Raw genomic sequence first — 12,169 nt, 5'->3', positions numbered from 1 at the left:
TCAGGTTCCTTGTCATTCAATGTATTCTCAGTGTTACTGCCCAGCTTTGCCTTCAACACCCCTTCACTTCCTTTTCTGATTCTCTAACACTTCCTCCTCATCAAGCCAATCTTGATTTCTTTTAACATGTGCTTTCCCTTTAGTTTCCAACCCACAGATTCTATTGTGGCCAGTCCAATCTCCTTCTCAATTTGTTCTACATCCTTCACTCCAAGCTTCTCCATCTTTCTCAGTTTCCTTGTTTACTCCCCCCATGATTATTCCCATTTCCTCACAATCTTCCACCTGCACATTGCCTAAATCCAACCAGTGAAATCATACAGTCACACACACACCCCAACCACCCTTAAAAACCTCCTCAGTTTCAGTGCCTGATCTTCAGAGGAGTTGTAAGGATCAGGGGGTACAACTAAAGGTTGTACAGCTGCGGGCTGTAACAGAACCTTTTTTGCTGTGCAGCACTAAAGTTTCTGAGCATGAATAAACGAGACGTTTTGGCTCTTAACCTGAATAGCTTTGGCTAATTTCTGAAGGGACAGCAAAGATGTAAACTCAAGATTAAATCTACTCCTGCCAAGTACAAAGTAATTAGACGGCAAGGATTTAAAAAAAAATAAAAGCAAGCAAGAACAATGTTTTCACGGTGTTTTCCCTTCTGAAAAAAAGCAGTTGCTCCAGCTGTGTGCCTGATGCCAAAAACTGCCAACAACTGAACTAAGGGGACAGAGAAGTCTTCAACAGCTGTTCAACAAGTCCAAGTTTCACACAAATGACTGAAGTCTAGGATACTAAATTGTGTCACAGAAACCACTTGCAAATCTCAGCAGATTTTATAAGTTTCACCTATAATTACTTAAAACCATAAAATAATATGTCTAAAAGTATTTGCTGTTTCCTGTGATTTGTTTCTAAAAATGAGTTTTCCTTCACTGCTGGTTTTAACCTTGGCAAGACTTTTAACCTTAATTTTGCCACCACTACCCCCCAGCTCCCAAGGGGATGCAAACAAGAACTTTCAAACTTACACTCAACTGTTGCATTGATACATCTGGCTTTAGACCAACTCCTTTAACTTTAGACAAAATTCATATGGATTTGCTATTAGCAAACACAAAGTCATTGATTGCATAATTTCCAGCCTCTTTTGAGACAAAGATTCTCATCATAAAGCCAAAGTCCTCTTTTTAGTAATTAATCAACAGTTTTGTAAACTGATAAAATTAAGTTCTAGTATCACATCTACCATACTCCTAACATATCTGCACCAGAAGGCCACTAATTCATGCAAGGTTTAAACTGTGTATTTATATTTTATTAAATAAGCTGTTTATATTAAACAGCTGTATATTGATGAAATTTTCCTGTGCAAAGAGAAAAAAAAAGAAAAAAGAAAAAAGAAAAAAGATGACCTCCACATTTAGTATTGGCAGCCAGGAAAATAAAGTCATAAGAGCAAAAATTTCACAGGAAAAAGATTAGGTCATCTAATACCTCTTGTCTTCTCAGGCTATTAAGAAAGATACTTCCTAGAGCTGTGTCCACTCCAACTGTGACTCAACTTCCTGCCCTCTCAAAATACTAGTCTAGTATTTTACTACTCCAGAAATCAGTGCAGTAATTGCAAAGTATGGTTTCCAAAGAAACAAATAATAGCCTTCATGTCTCCACTTCAAATTTTTAATCACTGTAAGGGGTGACTAAACACAGCACAGAGCAGGCTTCCAGCATCCCACAGATGTAAGGTCACTGTATTACAGAGGAATTAATTCAGAATCAATTTTAAGCTCATGGACACTCAGTTTTGAAAGCCTGAGCTGGGAAAAAGAAGATATAACCATGGCTATTTGTCCTACAGCTGCAATTGCCTCCAAACACATTATGTCTGTTAAAAAACCAAAAATACACATTCTCATATTTTCAGCCATAAGTAAGTAAAGAGTTTTAGTTGAACATCCTGGGCTTAGCTCAAAGATACCAATATTCAAATTTGTTTATAAAACAAAAGTACACTACACCACTAGCACTTAAAATCTGTAAGTACAAAACCACCAATTTCTTTTCACCATTAAAATTTAAACTAGAGGTTAGAATGAAAAGAAAGATATCTCAAAACCACAAAATATGTTTTAACAAGTTGATTGTATTTTCTCTTTTAAAAATGATAATAATATTGCTAATCAAGTAGCACCTCACAAAAAAATAAACCTAGTGAACCAGTTGCTTTCATTTTCCATGGAAATATGAAGGAAAACTATCCAAGGCTAAACTCACCTAAATTGGAACAGCCCAGAAGCCAGGCAGTTGCTTTGATTCCATCACCCCTCACAAAGCAGAGAAGATAAGTCAATAAACTGACCCTTTAGGAACTGTCTAGTTCAGTAATTGCCATTGGTATCCAGTTGGCATTAAAAAAAAGTAGTCATGATCGTGACCTTTGCATTTCTGCAAACATTAGCCATTGTCATGGGGAAGACCCCTTTGGCCTCATAATTCACATGCTGTTAACAACCAGCAAGAACACAGCATGTGTGTCAGTTACTAAATAATGTAAGAAAAATAGGATGTCACACTCATACTCCACTGTTCGTGTGCACAACCATGGGCATTGAACTGACCTGCATTACACTCAAAACTTTGGAAAGATTAACATTAATCTACTTTTTATATTCATGTGACTTTTTCAACTATATTATCACTACTTTGGGGCAAGATGAAGGATTATTTGGCTTATTTGCATTATTTCTATTTATTTTGTACTATTTCTGTTTGCCTGGCTTCCAAGAGAAACATGGCTTATATTACATGTTTTCTGTCAATCACCTCTTAAACCCACAATTCCATGCAAATGAAACAGAGGAACAGAGCTCTGAAAAATATTTCAGCTTCTCAATATTCATGAGGAAACTTAGCCAGTTAGGCAGGACATTTGACTGTATAATGGCAGTACAACAGGAAGACATTGGAAGGGCTGATCCTAACCACATCCTAAATACAGAAAACATTTTAAATCAGAGTTTATTAACAGAGAGAGAGATAAATCTTTAGGAAACTAGCTTCTTCAGTTCTGGCACTCCTGGAATTGCTTGTTAATGCTTAATTTTATTACCTATAAAACCAACATGGTGCAGACAAGACATCTGTATGCAGCTTTCATCTGGCTCACTGCCTGCAGAAAATGCACTGTGAGCAAAGAGCAGACCTGGAACACTTTCTGCAGCCCACCTCACCCAACACAGTGACCCACACTAATCAAAGAAGAACAGTGGAGTGGTCAGATCAACCTAAAAGCAGACACACCTAAAAGTCAGACCATGGGCCGCTTTCCCTAAGTCACACAGTTGCTAACAGCAGGTACTCAGAGAAGAACACAAACTGTGATGTTCCTGCAGTCATAAGTATCTGAAATATTCTCCCAACCTCCACTGATCTTCAGCTCAAGGCCCATTTAGCAGGAACCATAAATTTATCCAGCTGCTTTAGAAAGCACCATGCCTGGGACCTGAGAAAGGAGTGCCATAACCCACCTCACACTGGTAATTATCACCTTTTGTTTGCATTCAGCACAGCCCCTGCTAATTTCATTTGATGCTCCTCAGCTCTTTTCCTCCAGAAGACACAAATAGCTTTCACCTTCTGCCCCACAGTATTTTATGGACATCAGCTGTCTGACTGGCAGGGCTGAAGTCTAGTCAACGTAGTTGTTCCTTACATAATAATAGTTGTTCTACAGTTGGATTAGCCTTATTAAGATTGGAAAAAATACAGAGAAAGAAATATGTTATCACAGAAGCAAGAGGAAGGAGACTAATTGCACGTGACCTTCAAGATGTAGGTATCCTAAAGATGCATGTGCATGGCAGAATATATGTTTTTGCTTTGGCTTCCTCTTTTTTCCCACTAATGCCTCAACATTTGCTTTTCTTTGTCTTTCCCCCCCGCTACCATTATAGACCATTAAGCTAGCACATTAATAGCACCCTCCATTACAACCTCAAGATATTGTTTCTGAGCAGTAGCCCATTCAGAGCATCTATACTGACACACGTCCATGAACTTTCTAAGATATATACTGAGGTATTTCCAAAAGAGAACATTGTGTATTCCCTGAACTGCTATTCCAGTACATCACGAGGATGGAAAAACAGTAGGACAAGTGGAATTCAGTTCTATCCTTCCTCTTCTGTTATTACAGTATGATTGATTGTTACAGTGGTTTGAAGTGAGAAGGAAGATACTGCATGTGAAAGAGAGAAAATAAACCATAGGTCAACTTAAGCAGACTAGGAATTCTGTATATGGCAGCTAAGAGCCCAAGAACACTAACAAACCTCTTTGTCAACTCATTCTGAAATTTCATACAAACCTGTGTTGTGTTCAACTATAACAAGTGTGTACTAGGTAATAGGTTTCATTAGAGAAATTGCAGTACAAAAGAGGATTAAATCATCACTGTGTGAAAACCAAAAGATAAGGTGGATTTCTCCTCTGTCTTCTCCTGAAGGCTGGCAAAGATCAGTGAAATTAAACACTGCCCAAGGCAATTGTTAAAAGCAGTTTGGCCATTAAAGTCATGTCATCTGGTGACCCAACTGACCCACATTAAACCCAGGCTAAAGGGCAATGTCATCTTTCTTTTCCTATAGATAGCATGACTTTGCATCTTCAGCACAGATGGAAGACAACCCCCTTGGCCTTCTGGTTTCCACTGTTTCCTTGCTGCAAACCAAAGTTATTTGCAACCAATCTTTTGTACTTGTTTGGCCTTAGGAGTACTTCAGTTTTGTGAAATAGAGCTGAAACCCCCAAATTTCCCCATAAGGTTAATCAACCAATACCTATCTAACCAGAGGCTGTAGCACTCCATACACTTAATGAAGAAAAAGAGTAATAGGCTAATGCAAATATTACAAAAATTGTCTATTTAATTATCACTGGATACGTTCCATTTAGATAGTCTGAATAAATGAGATGCGATTCTAATTTTTCTATTATAACACTAAGTGTCAGATTAAGAGGTTACTCAATGAATAATTTACTTTAGCTCTAGTGCATGACCAACAGCTTTTCCACCCAGATTTGAGAGCTGCCATGTCAAAAATTCATTCTTAAAGAACTTTGTGTGGAAATTCCACAAAGTAAATTTATAGGAAAAAGAGAGGATGATAGGTTTGTACTGATTTTTTTCCATCCCTCTTTTATGCAGTTATTGAGGAGAACTCCCCCCAACTTATTCAGTCACTGTTTCTTATATAGCAAATGGTGTTCAGCACAGGCTGACTGAAGAAGATATAAAGTAGTTAAATCTTGCAGCCTTAAAAGGGTTCATGAATTATTTCTGTGTTCTGTTGTCCCAGAGAAAACCACTTAATCAAAACCCAAAGAATTTTCTTACATTTCATTCCACCTCTCTCCAATGTGGGCTGAAAGACACAACACTTATTTACATTGCAAGAACTTTCTTGTTTGCCAACAAAAGACACTTTGAAGAGCTTCCAGTGTGCCAGAAATTAAATTTATAGCTTGATCCTGCAATGTCTGTGCCTCTTCCTCAGCCATCATTGTCAATGGGAATAAACTGGTAAGTTGCCTACTGGCTCAGGAGAAAAAAATTTGCATCTTCTGCAGATAACGCAAATTTATAACTCATTTATGCATAATATGTTATTAGTCTAGAAATTATATATTATATTATATTATATTATATTATAAAGCATTAAGTTGTTTTTATCCACAAAGAATAAAAGTCATTCCCTTGTTTGAACCAGGAGCACACTAAACATTCCAGCAACTAATTCATCTTGTTGATTTTATCCACACTTTCAGTCTTCAAAATCTTTTAAGCCAACTGCAGAAACGCATGTCATATGTAAGAATGCAAACAGCTAAGTCAACTCAGAGTTTTAACTTCAATTTGCTTTTAACAGCCAAACCATACAGAGAAAGAAACCCCTCCTATTTTCTCTGGTGCTCTACCACAGTGGGTTCTTACTGAGGTAAATACCCTTTACCTCACTGAAGGGTAATAACTTACTGATGAAAGATCTAGAGGTTAAGTAGTAACTAAATCCTTTTGTCTGTTATTTTTAAAAAAGGACATTCAAACATCTTCCATTAAAATAAAACCCAAAACCAAACAACAACAAACGCAATGCTTTAAAAAAAAAATTAAATCAAGGTTGCTAAACTCTAATCTCAGATTCACTGTCAAGGCTGGCACTCTTACTTACAAAGCACCCAACAGAATCTCCTAGAATCTAATCAGTGACCAGCATGTTGAAGGGAAGAACACATACCTAATGACTCATTAAAGTTTAAGTTTCATATAATTTTATTAACATCTTTCAGTTTGTCTGAAATAATTATTTTGAAGAGAAAGGAGCCTATCCAACAGAAACCTTTCTTAAGATTATAATGAAAAAAGTTTTCAACAGGAATTAAAAGTGGCATCTAAAGCATTGACCAAAAAGGTATAAAAATCGTGCTTAAAAAAAACAGAAGAGGTAGCACTGATGAAAAAAAGGGGCTGAAAAACACATTTTTGTGCAAGACTTGTTCCTTGGATGGGGGACCAAAAGAAGGAAGGAGTAGAGTTGATTTTCATTAGCAAAGTGGAAGGACCCTTTGAGGCCCATACAAATGCTTTTAAATGATATTTGGTTAGATTTGGAATGACAAAGCACGCACAAAGCACTCCGATATCCTCCCTGCTCCCGAAAGTGGAGGCCCCCTCCAAACTCCTCTGAAATGCTCCATACATCAGAGATGGGTGGACGTTCATCCCTGCTCCAGCAGAGAAGGAAGATATTTATTACAGGATGGAGAAATTCTGGCAGAGGGTGCTACAGCCTCCTGCCACATTAGCCTTTAATGATTATCCCAAAGTTTGGCAAACAGCAGTATGACTTTTCTATTTTATTTCTTTTTCAAAAAACAAGTTCTTGTGGACCCTTCTGCAGTCAAGTCTGTCCTTAAAAACCTTACACTTCAGAGACTATTTTCTTTCCAACTAAGGAATTTACAAGCCCTCCTAGTAAGCTTGCAACTGACACACATTGAATACTGGTTTAAAGCTTTAAATCTCAAAAGCTTCATGAAGCACTAATAATAAATTTGTTTTCCCCTCTTGTTCTGCAACTTTCAAAAAACTTAAAGAAGTGCTGAAAGTATAACAACAGGTTTAAACAAGTTTGAAAAAACACATAAAAACAAAATTTAAAAATTAATAAACAACTGTAATTATATGGTGCACTGCATAATTTTTTTGAGTTGCACACTTTATTTTTCTTATGCTTTATATGTATTTTTAAGTGAGATGGAAGGAAGATGACATATCCTTCAGTAATCTCAGAGAAGCATACCTACGTTCAATTATACCTATACATTAACTAATTCAGCTTTTTGAATGTACGAGAAAAATTTAAATCTTGTTATATATAAATGGCTTATTATAAAGGTAAATGTTAACAGCCATTTTGATGTCAAATCGCACCTTTGTCCGCAGCAATGTAACAAGCACAAGTACAAAACTATTAAGGAAATGACCTAATCAAATTAAAAGCTTCCCTACAAACACTTTAAAATGATAACTTGTGAGAGCTGCGTGCCAAGCACCTTCTGTCCTTGGTTGCAGGGACTAATTCAGTCTGCATTCGGCTTCACCCCTCTGGCGTCAGCCACCCATCTGTCACCTCCCTTTTTCTGGGGTAATCTGCTCTGTACTTATCTGAACACTAGACTCCTAAGTCTTGTCTACCTCAAGAAAGTTACTTCTTGCTGATATTGAGGGTAGAGGTGGTTGAGAGCAGACATCTGCCTGGCTGAGCACAAACCACTGCCAGCAGCATCTGCAAAACTGTAATAAAATGGTGCTCAACAGGGCCCCTCCACCACCACCACTCATGCTTCCAAAGAAACTATATTGAAATGTAAATAAGCAGCAATAAAGTTGTTTCCTATAACCTACCTTTATTTAAAAAGTGGTCTAAGAGCACACTCTGAGTCTTGCCCAGATGAAGACAGCTTGGACACTGCTGGTGATTCACTTCAGCAGCATGGGGTTCTCACCCACTGCATGGGTTTGTCCAATAAAAGGCTCTTGAGTCTACTGCAAAAGACTCATTTCAAGGACACTCAGGGAGAACAGTACTGTATTTTCCCAGTCTAGCAGGATTCTTCTCAACTAGAAACATTTTATTTCTGTCAGGCAAAGGGAATCAGTATATCCCTTACATCAGCTGCATAGCACGAATTATCATAATGTAGACTTCACTACTTTCACCAATTCTTTTTTTAAAATACTTCTCCTAGCACAGATGCTAAAGATTTTTGCTGCAGCAATGCACTAATTTTCAAGAACTCAGCAGGTACTAAATCAATTTAAATATTGTCTTCTTGGAGATACATTTACAAGACTGACCATCTCATCCATAATCCATTTTTCCAGTGAAGATGTGAACAAGCATATTTCTGCTTGATCTAAATGGACACAGAGGAGCATCAGTAAAGTGTGTTCAAGTACAAGAGTTCTGCATATAGTTAAGCTTGGTTAGAAAAAAAGTAGTTTTTTCCCAGCTGCTTAATTTTTCGAGTATGATTTCATAGATGTCGTAGGTAACCCAGCTTACAAGATTTGGGTCACTGTCTCAGATATACCCTAAACAGAGACAATACCCTGACACAAACACGAACTTCAGTCTCTTCACAGTTCTGTTGTCAAAAAAGGCACTAAGTCACATTTGGTACTCCTCACATCTGTATTCAGAGTTCTGTAATTAACATGCTTTAAAAAAAAGCATCTTCCTGTGCCTAAAATCCCTACACTAAACTAGTGTGGCATTTTGTGCATAGCTTCTGGGATATAACACCGAAAACTTAAACAAGGGAAGGTAATTGATTCATTACATCTATTTCTACTATATTTCTTTTTGTATTTTTTTGGTTGCCATTTCAAAAGGCATTGTTTAAATTGCCCTAATCTGCAAACAGCAACAATAAGTGTAGCAAATACTTGACAATGAAGATGTAAAGCCTCTAAAAACCTGTTACCTTAGTAACCATGGGAATGCAGGAGAATAAGAATACATGCAGTGTCAGGACATCATTTTGGATTCCACAGGGTTTGGGTTGAAATACAGTCAGCTTTCATTAGCTTTTTGTTTTTCCCAGTAGGTCCTTGGACTTTGAAACAAAACCTGAATGACAGCTATGAGCAATTCCAGCCTCACTCCTCATCAGCCACACCAAACAAAACAGCTCTTTACTGTGAACCTCCCTCCTTTGCACCCAACATGCCTCGAAACAAACATTATTTATGCTGCTGACCCCTCTGGATATCACTAATAAATTGCATTCCAAAAAGAAGAGTAAAATGAAGACCCACTTTCATGGTACTTAGATAATTCACTTTAAACAAATGTACTGCAAGGAAAAAAAAAAGTCAGCACATCCTCTCAGAATATTTCTGTAACACCAGTTTATTACAGGCTTTACAGAGTATGTCAATTCAACACTAACACTAAGAAGAATTGACCTGCTCATTTAAGTAACACTTTATTTCCATTTTACTCATGAAGGGGGAAAAGAAAACTAAGAACATAAAGAGCTGAAATCCATGCCCCTACCCCCACCAATGTCTTTTGGGAAGCTTGTGGTCAAGACTGAACAGAACAAAGATCTCCCAGCTGCTGGCTTTAGCTGGCTTAATTTTAGGTTCATCCCCTTACTCTTTGCTGCTATCTAGTCACTTAGGAAAACAACCAGAAAAAAGTTCCAGGCAAAACCATTGGAAAAATGAGCAAGAAATTCAGCCTCATGAGAACAAGGTTGGGGAAGGAAATGAACATATCTTTGCTCAGTGAGGGAGGAAAAAAAATAGAAATATTGGTCTACTTGGTCATTACGTGATGACAAAAATCTTGGCATCAAAAAGCCTGGAAAGCAACAGTAGTTCAGAGACCCTGGCCTTGCCTTGCCTTACACTGGTTCACTTCTCTTTCAACTGATAAATTATTTCTTTTCCATTCATAGAAATTGCTACTCCGGACAACATTGACACATGTAAGAGTTACATCCTCCACTTATTTGTAGTCTTCTGCAGTCCTTTACCCACATATACAAAGCAGTACCAGAAAGAGGCAACACTTGTTTAACATGCAATAGTCCAGATTCTCTGTTTTTTACACTGCATTATATGAAATGTCTGCATCATGTTAAACGTTAGTAAACACCAAAGATACGCTTTCAAAGCGCTGCTCATAGAGCAAAACAGAAGCATATCTTCAACTTCAACTTAAATCAAAGAGAAAGTCCAGATTAAATCAAATCAGTTACTATGTATGGAAGAATTGCTTCTGGTCCACTCATAGGTTTTTTAGATAAATAGGGGAGTGGCTATTCTCCACTCCTGAGTGGGAATGGGCTCATCTCTACAAAGGAAAGCACACTCATAAGAACATTGAGCCATCAGGTTTCAGAAGAGCGTATTTAATTCAGAAATATGAAGAAGGTAGGTTTTGAGACAGTAGCTTAGGCCTCAGAACATTAACCAAAGATTAGAGGATGAGCACAATCCAGTATGCCCAAGGCCTGGAGCTCTTTTAAAGGTGAGTGTTCACCTAAGCAGTAACTTCTAATACAGAACAGGGCTGTGGTAGACTAGGAAGTAATTGGCCATGTAACTCCATTGAAGAACATGGGGTTTTTCCTTTCCAAATTTAAGTTTCAATTTTGTAGCTTCAGAAAGCTATTTTCTGGAAACAAGAGGCTCTCTAAAAGCCTTTTCTTTGTTGCTTCCTCCCTGAAAAGCCTGTCAGTGGTGCTGATGGCCATACCTTCCTAGAAGGGAAGCTTGGCACTTACACATTTGATGCACGTGGCTTTGGAGTTGGGGGTTTGGCTGGGGAGGAAAGGGTTGCATTATTCTTATCCTCACAGCATAAAGTCATTGCTACAGTGCCCAAACACTGTCCTGCAAACCACAAATAGGCCTTTTTATCACAAGAGAGGAAGATTTCTCAAATTCGTATTAAGGATGGCACTGCTGTTAGTTCTGTAAATGGCTGCTGAGTCAGAACTGCAATAAGAAGATTGTAACAATGACATACCTGAGGCCCATACATGAACTCAACCAGCATGGAGAAACAGCTCATCATGACCCTACCTCTGTGCTCCCACTCCCAAAAGAAAACCCCTGCCAAATACCCTGACACTGAAGAGCAGTTCTTCAGACTCTGGTTGACTGCACTCAGATGGGACTAAAAATGTACATAAATTATTCCATCCTTGCGAAAGTAATATGAGAAGGTGAATGCAAGCAGATGCTAGTCTTCTATCAACTTCCCTTTCTAGAATTACTGCCCTCCTGTCTGTAGGGTAAGCTGTGCCTACTGACTGGCAGATCTGAAGATGCTTTTATCTGGGAACAAAGGGCACATCAGATCTGTCTAAGGGGAGAAGTGCAGTACAGCCCAGGCAGAGAAAGCACAAAGACAAGTGCAGGACTGTATTCTAACTGCTATGTCATCTGCACAGGCCATGGACTCAGCTGCTTGCCCCAGATGCTGGAAGAACTGGACTTTTTGTCAGTTCCCTACAATTTCAGTCATATAGCTTAGTGCTTAATGCTCTTTTAAGGGTTCCGAGAAAACCTGAATCAGAACAACCACTCATCATCTTCTCTAGGTCAGACACAAAAATTGTGTTCCAAATATCTAGAACAGGGCTTCACTTTTCATTTATTTCAAGCCTGAAATAAAATTTCCAGTTGTTTTTTTGTGGGTTTTTTTTTTTTTTTGCAAAACTTATTCTGCAGGAAGAAACAAAATTTAATCAGTTCTTAAAACAGTTCAGAACAGCTCCTTCGCTGCCAATTTTAAATTCTCAGGTCAACACTGACCTAGTTGGCACTAGTTCTACAAATGATATTTTTGATCTCGGTATAATTTCAAGACAGACTGGAAATACCCAAAAGGCGTGTTGGTGGTACCTATCCCTTTCTAACAAAAAAAAAAAAAAAAAAAAAAAGGCAAAAAAGCAGCACATACTCATGTCCAGTGTAAAACCCAAAAGTAGGATTTCTCAACCTAAAAGAGAATGCATGTTTAGAAACACTTCACAGTACATTTGGCACTAGTGGTTTGTGGAAAAAAAAAAATCTGCTCAGTACTGATAA

At 38.0% G+C, this 12,169-nt stretch overlaps 1 protein-coding gene across 7 annotated transcripts in view; it reads right to left on the bottom strand.

Moving 5' to 3' along the window:
- GREB1L (GREB1 like retinoic acid receptor coactivator) overlaps positions 1 to 12,169 on the bottom strand; it is a 130,428-nt gene that overhangs the window by 102,450 nt on the left and 15,809 nt on the right. The gene's annotated exons all lie outside the window — the stretch shown is intronic.

This window comes from Sturnus vulgaris, chromosome 1, assembly GCF_052056855.1.
Source record: "Sturnus vulgaris isolate bStuVul1 chromosome 1, bStuVul1.hap1, whole genome shotgun sequence".
In the NCBI taxonomy this organism is placed as follows: domain Eukaryota; kingdom Metazoa; phylum Chordata; class Aves; order Passeriformes; family Sturnidae; genus Sturnus; species Sturnus vulgaris.
This window is presented reverse-complemented; position numbering and strand designations above follow the sequence as displayed.